The sequence below is a fragment of the Halichoerus grypus genome, chromosome 11 (assembly GCF_964656455.1).
Source record: "Halichoerus grypus chromosome 11, mHalGry1.hap1.1, whole genome shotgun sequence".
NCBI lineage: Eukaryota > Metazoa > Chordata > Mammalia > Carnivora > Phocidae > Halichoerus > Halichoerus grypus.
In genome coordinates, this window is record NC_135722.1 from 96,184,740 (window position 1) to 96,192,073 (window position 7,334).

At 56.9% G+C, this 7,334-nt stretch overlaps 1 long non-coding RNA gene across 1 annotated transcript; it reads right to left on the reverse strand.

Moving 5' to 3' along the window:
* Positions 1 to 245: 245 nt before the first annotated feature.
* LOC118521788 (uncharacterized) lies at positions 246 to 7,120 on the reverse strand. Its single transcript, XR_004910301.2, has 3 exons — positions 7,042 to 7,120; positions 4,236 to 4,383; positions 246 to 1,651 (listed from the first exon to the last, which is right to left on the reverse strand). It is a non-coding gene; the product is annotated as an uncharacterized LOC118521788 (long non-coding RNA).
* Positions 7,121 to 7,334: the final 214 nt, after the last annotated feature.

Genomic DNA, 7,334 nt, shown 5'->3' on the forward strand with positions numbered 1-7,334 from the left:
GCAGAAACTGAGGCTCACCAAGGTAAGGGGAGGTCAGGCTGCTGGAGCAGAGGAGGGGCCAGCCCCGAATGTCCCTTTTTCATGAGGCCACAGCGCTCCCCTGGCAAAGGAACAGTGACGTTCATTGAGCCACTATGTGCCAGGGACATGTTCTCTCACGGACAACTAGTATTTATCTTGTGATGTAGAGGTTCATTATCCTCATTTTACAGATGACGACACTTAAGTAACTTGTCTCCCAGGTGCAGAGCTAGGAAGTGGCAGAACCGGATCCAGACCCTTGTCTGGGAAACTCTGGCCCCGAGCTCCTTCTGTTTGGATGGCAAATCCCAGTCAAAGAGTGGTTTTCCCCACATGCTCTCATTTTCTCTTTACACTCACACTGCAAGCGAATTGGTGCTCTTATCCCCATTTTTTAATCAGGGGACAAGAGAGGAAACTGAGGCACGGTGTGGAGAAGGGGCTGGAGATGGCAGAGCCAGGACTCTGCGGCTAGGTCTGCTGACCCCTGACGCTCTTATGTCAAGTCCACGCCCACATGGCCTCTCCTGGGCTGGGCTGCCACCAAAATCCTACTTCCTCCTTTTCAAGGAAGTCTTCTTGGACTTGCCGAAGGGGGGTCAGCTGCTCTCTGGAGCACAAACCGAGGGGGGCATCAGGGCACCTGTCTCCACGGGCCCAGTCCCTCTCCAGAAAGGACTAAATGTGCTCAGTTCCGTTACCAGCTCCTTCCCTCCAGCAGGCCTCCTCTCTTTCCTACCTACAACCCCTGCTCAGGTGCGCGACGTCCAGGGAGCCCGAGCCCACCTAACCCCATCACCCACCCCTCGGTCTAGGAGGAGGGCTTCTGATCTCACCACTCAGCTCAGGGGCCTGGGCAAGGCGCTTCTACTCCCGGATTCTTCCTGTGTGCCTCGTTAGAATCACCCAGAAGCTCCGTAAACAACTCAAATACCATGGCCCCACTCAGATTCCGAGTCAGTAGCTCTGGGATGAGGCCGGGTCACTTGCATTTTTTAAAGCATGCAGGTTTTCATTCAACAAATATTGATTGGACGTCTGTTATGGGAAGTCCGGCAAGGACACCAGAGCCACCGCACTCTGGGTGGCCCCAGGGGGTTGCTGAAGCTCTGCTCTCTATACCCACAGAGCATCACCCCGCTTGTACAATGGGAGCTGGAGCGAGGGTAAGTGTGATGTGGAAAGAGCTGGATGTGTGAGGAGCAGGATGGTGTCACCCTCATCTGTGTGCTACAGTGGTCAAGAACTGCCAGGCTGGGTGGTCTCTGGAGTCCCTGCCACTCAGAGAAGGCCAAAGCTCCCTCCGCATCCGGACCATCCCCTGCCCCTGGGAGAGGGCCCCTCGCAGGGGGTGTGGCCCAGCAGGCCTGAGGCTGGTGGACTCCTGAGTCCCAGGCACCCACCTGCTCCCTCCCCCACCTTGAGCTCCAGTTTCGGAAGGCAAGAAGGAAAGCAGGTGGTGGCCGTCCCAGCGCCAGCCCTTGAGTTAGCGCTGGTGGCAGTGCTGGGACTGGAAAGCAGCTATGATTGCAAATTGATCTGTTGTGCACGGAGCTGGTTATCGAGAAGACAAAGCAAGTCGTCGATACTGCATCACCCACTGGGATCCAGAACCTCTCCCTTGGGCTACCTGGGGAGGGAGGGAGGGAGGGAGGGAGAGAGAGAGAAGTGAGAGAGAGTGGGGGGGAGCTGCTCCTGCATTACCTGGAGTCTTTGCAGGGCCCTAGGGTGGGAGGGAGGGACCCCAGGTTCAGTCTCAACCTCTGCTTCTGGGTAGCCCTGGGCTCTCTTGTTTTTCCTCCAGAACCAGCCTGCAGCTCAATGTGGAACAAAAGAGCTAAAACAGCAGATAATTTAGAAATGTATTTCTGTCCGGTTTGTAGTTCTGTAGTCTGACATGGGTCTGGGAGCCGAGGACAGACCCTTTGCTTTCCTCCAGCCGGCTCGGGGGACTGTGTTTGCATTTCTGCAGCGCTGTGAGGGCAGGAGGCCGGGACGGTGCTGGCACCCGAGGCCCTGGGAAGGGAAACCTAACCTGGGTTGCTCCTTTGGCAGCTTAGCTGACAGCTAGTTCTGTGGCAAGAGCACTGAGAGTCGGGTCCTGCCAGCAACTCAGTGAGCCCCGCTGCTCTGGGTGTCCCCAGCCCAGCGCTATGTCAGGTGCCAGGAAGGCAGTGGCAGAAGGGGCCGCATGGACGCCGGTGCCCAGCCGACCCTGGGCCAGAGACCCTCGCTCTGTGCCCAGGCTTCACTTTCCCCTCGGGATCTCCAGCTGACCCATGCTCAGGCTTCAGGCCAGACCTGCTTCCTGTCACTCTGGCCCAAGCCTGGCCATGTGGCCCTCCCCTTACACGGGGTTCAGTCACTCGGGGGGCCCAGTGGTGCGGGCATAGTCCCAGAAACCTCGCACCCCCTCTGGATCTGCAGGCTTGAATTTGAACCCGGGCTCTTCCTGACCATGTGATCTGAGAAAGCTGCTTTACCCCTCTAATGCTGGGTTCTTCATCTGAGCAATGGGAGGACAAATCCCTGCTCATAAAGGCACAGTGAGAGCTAAACCCCAAGCACAGGCCTGAGCCCACAGTACACACTCGACTTCTGATGGCCTTTGCTGTTCTTCACGTGGCACGGGCCACCCTTAACCCCGGCTGTCCAGGAATGCTTCCGACACCCAAGCTCCTGCTGATCCCTACAAGCTGTCCCTTGCGCTGGGGGGGCACTTCCTTGTTCACGGAGGACCTCCTTCTTCTGATCAGTCCTCTTCTCTGGCTGACTCACAACTGCAGAGTCCTCCTGCTTCAGGGGGAAACGCTGCCTGTCCTCACAGGCAGCATTATCCTACCAGACCCCCCACCAATGACCCCAGCATTCAGTCAGGGGCTACCCCCATACCGCACTAGGTAGAAACTGCCACATCCACCAATGGGGGGAGGGTATTTTTAAATAAAGACCCAGCCGCTGCTGTCCACTTTGTGGCCATCTACGAGAATCCAGCATGCCCCGAGCGTGGTGTTTGGTCACGAGGGAGAAGCACCGATGTGGGTTAGTCCTGCTCTGGGGGCTCCTGGCCACACGGACAGAGCCAGGTATGAGCTGCTGGGGTACATTTGAGGTACCACAGAGCCAGACCACTGGGTGAGAGAAGGCTTCCTGGAGGAGGTGATGTTCGAGCTGAGTCTCAAAGGATGAGAAGGGGTTCTCCAGGCAGCTACAGGAGGAAAGGGCATTCCAGAAAGAGGCCATAGCTTGTGCAGAGGCTCCTGTGGCCACATTCTAGGGATCCACCTCAGGGTCCATCACTGAAGTCAACCAATAGCTGTTGAATATCTACTATGCACCAGGTCCAGGGCAGGGGCTGAGAGGTTGGAGGCAGGGGTGGTGGGCACTCAGAGAGACAAGTGGAGTCATTTCAGGTCCCTGTGCCCTAGAGGGAAATGAGACAGGTGCCCAGCAGACACCAATACCCAACAGACAGAGAAGCAAGCAATGTGCAGAGGGAAACGGAAGGGGGAGGATGGCTCTGACGGGGTGCGGTGGAAGGGTAGGGATTTGGGAAAGCTCCTGGGAGATAGTGTGGCTCACCTGCATCTTGGAGGAAGGGGGGACTGTGACAGGTCCTGGGATAGTGGGACCACCGAGCAGTACAGAACGCACATACCTGATGCAGAACGCACATACCTGATGAAGGTGGGTAAACCAACATCAGGTTCAATGGGAGAGCAGTGGCCAAACAAATTGGGATGGACTGAATAAAGGGACATTTTAAATGTGTTGGCAGGGTGTGGGGGGGAGCAGGGGCACTGCCACCTCAAGGTCCAAAGGGAGAGAGTGGTTTCTGGAATGACATGAGGAACACAGACCTTCAGTCAAGGGACATGGTCAGCCCAAGGCCACCACCCCCCCAACCCCAGGAGGGAGACAGGAATAAAGACCTGACTGCTCCCCAGTCGGTCTCTCTGATGCCCTGCAGGAGCTCCCCATTGGCAGAACCAGGGGAATCCAGAAGCTCGGGATCAGCCTCCCTGGAGCAGAGAACAGGGACAGAGGGTGGAGGGTGAGCTGGGGGCAGAGCACTTGAAAGCTATCTGGCACCTGTTCCATCCCTGACTCTGAGAATGTTCCCCACAACATGGGGTGTGATCATGACAGTCCTAAGAACCTCCCAGAGTTCTCGAAAGGACCAAGCGAGATAACAACGTCAAGAGGTTTTGTACCAAGATCATTGCTGCTCCTCATGGCAGGCCTGCTGGGCATCACCCTTCAGTTCCGATCCTTTCAGGACTCACAAGGAGATCATTTCACAGATGAGGAGACTCAGGTTCAGGGAGGTTATATCACCTCTCTATTGGTCGACTCCTTACTCTGCAAGAGACAGAAACCCAAGTCAAACCAGCTTCAGCAAGAAAGAGAAAAAAAGCAACTGGCTGGTGGAAGTGAACTGTCCGGGAATAGATACAGTTTCAGTGTTTCAGGTGCGGCTGTATCCAGGCGTTCGTTCAAGGTAATTGAGTATCTGTTTTCTCTGTCACTTCACTCTGCTGTCCTGTGTTGGCTTTATTCTCCAAAAGAGTTGCCCCAAGCACAGACAAAGCAGCTTTGGGTACACTTCTATCTGCTTAGCCATGCCAGGGGAAAGAGGGCCCCTTCCAGAATTTCCAACAAACGTCTTAAGGCTGACTTCTCCATCTCCGAACCCATCCCTGTGGCCAGGGTCATATGAGCTCTCAAGTCAATGTGGTCGAGAAAAGACTGGGAACAGGAAAAACCAGACAGCTGACCACCCAAAGCAAAGAAGATGGTGGGGCCGCCAGAAACAGCGAGACCGAACAGCCCACCCAGGGGCCAATCTGACTGACTTCCGAGCTCTTTTTGGTTGGGGTTTTTGTTGTTGTTAGTTTGGGTGCATTGTTGGGGTTTTTAATGCTGTATCCTATGCCAGGGAGCTGACAAGAAGGCACACAGAGCATGTGGGGCGGAGGGTAACTAGAAAGGCAGGGACGGCTGTGAAGGGTCTGGAGTCCTCAGCCGAGGAGTCTGGGTTTGGGGCAGGTCCCAATACCTGGGGTCTTCTGGGATCCTGGCACTTCACTGCAGGCTGGTGGCCACAGGATCAGCTCAGAGCCTCCGAGAGTCTGAGGGCTGACCTACACAGACACGTGCCATGATGAGTCCTAGGCGGCAGCCTGCAGGCCTGGAGGGCAGGGCCCCGAGAAGCTAAGGCCAGTGTGTAGGTCTCCTGCCCGCTTCCCCTCATTTGCTCACTTCCCTCTAAGAGCCTTTCCAGTGATACAATGAAGCACCAAAGTCACTGCGACCTCTTTTCTTTCCCACTTAAAGGCCTCCTTCCCCTCCCCATGAAGGCATGGAGCTGTGTGGGAGCCGTGTGCACGCACATGCGTGAGCATACACACATGTGTGTGCATGATGGCATGTGGCAAAGGAGGCCCTCCTCTGGGGTGGTGACACCCATCTGGGGACAGCGGGGGAGAGGGCCCGTGAGGCTCCCGGGCCTGGCCTCTCTCCAGCCCAGCCTCCTCTTTCTGTATTTACGAGGGCATCCAAAGTGAAGACGGGGAATGGGATTTCGAGCAAAAGCCCTTCAGGCTCAGAAAAGAGATCAGACAAGGAGCAAGAAAGAAGGGGGGTGAGATCGCTGAGGAGCAGAGAAGGAGAAGCGCAAACATGCGCTGCCCGGGTGGACAGAGCAGGGGCCCGACGCAGCCCAGCAGCCGGCCACAGGGAGGGGGCACCGGAAACGGTCGGGCCTCGGACCCAAGAGGAACAGGGCCATGGGGCCGTGGGCAGTGAGCATGTCTTGGCCTGGACTGGGGGACAGAGGGCCCCCCAGCCTCTCTGGCATTGCCTCCCCCTGCCCACATTCCCCCTTCCCCAGAGGGCCGAGCTCCAGTACACAAAGCCTAAATGGACATGACAGGGCCCCTGCCCCTTTGGGCTCCCTGTCTCGTTCCCAGCTGGTGCATTTGCACCCCTACCAGCCTCCACAGCACTTCCCTCCAAAGGGCTCAGCACACGGGCTCATGTTGGGGTGCTTCCAGCCTGCCCCCACATCCCAGCCATAGCCATCACCAGAAACTGGGTGCCAGCATCGGAGCAAGGATGGGGTGCTCTGCAGCACTCCCAGCCCCAACTTCCCCCCGGGCCCAGCGCAAGGGGCCTGCAATCCTTGCCGCCCGATCCAGCCCGGGAGCCCCTCACCCTCATGGGTATGAAAGGGACAAACTGCAGGTGTGAATGCGCTGCTGCAGAGAGTCTCCATTCCCGTCCGATGACCTTGGAGAAGAAGGAGCCAGACCAACATGGAGACTTGAATGGGGCTTCTGGACACTGCTCACCCCAGAGAGGCTGCTTCCCAGTTACCACCAGTGGTCCCCAGATCATGAGCTGTCCACTATTCCAGAGATGCCCGGTCTGATGGGGCACAGGAGGCTCACATGAATCGAGGCCCCCGCACTTCCCTCTCTCCTGCCTGCACCTGCAAACCTCTGGGCCGGTCCTTCAGCTCTGCCTCTGGGCCCACGGTCAGTGTGCTGGGTGATGGGGCGCGGGACAGTCATTATTACAAGCCAAGGAAGTCCCCAGCCCAGAAGCCAGAAAAAAATAGATGGACAGGCATCTCCCCCCGCACTGTACCCCCAAGGAGAACGGAATTGTTTCCTCCAGCCCCACTCCATTCTGTGATTCACCACGCAGGATAGGACGTAATCCCCGCTCCATCTCCATCTCCGCCTTTCTAGAAACTGCTGCTTCATGAATTTTGCATCAGGTTCAGAGGCAGACGTATAGCAGACACTTGAAGACGGCTCTCATGTTGTGCTGAGGGGGGTGTGTGTGTGTGTGTGTTCACACGTGCGTATACGCACACCAAGTTGTGCGCGCCCCTGCACACACTGACCCCAGCACCTTAACTCACGCACACACACACTCCGTGCATCCCTACAGAGCTCAGTCAGAATCTCAAAATCCCTTTCACAAAGTCGCACACACATCCTCACACCCTACCTGGCACGCAGGTGCACGCCGGCATGCAGTCACACTCAGACACGGAGCCCACACTCCCAGACTCTCGGCAACAGCCAAGGGCTCCTCTGGGGAGCCTCCTCTTCGTATTCAGCGCAAATCCACATCTGAGCCGACGCAGTCACACCCACATTCCGACATCCACCCCACCCCGAACACGCTGCAGACATTCCCATCCCCGTGACTCATACCACTCCACATTGGGGACGCACGCGGGAAGGCTCGCTCTGCCTTTTCCCTCTATTCATTTAGAAACCCTGGAAAACTATGGATAT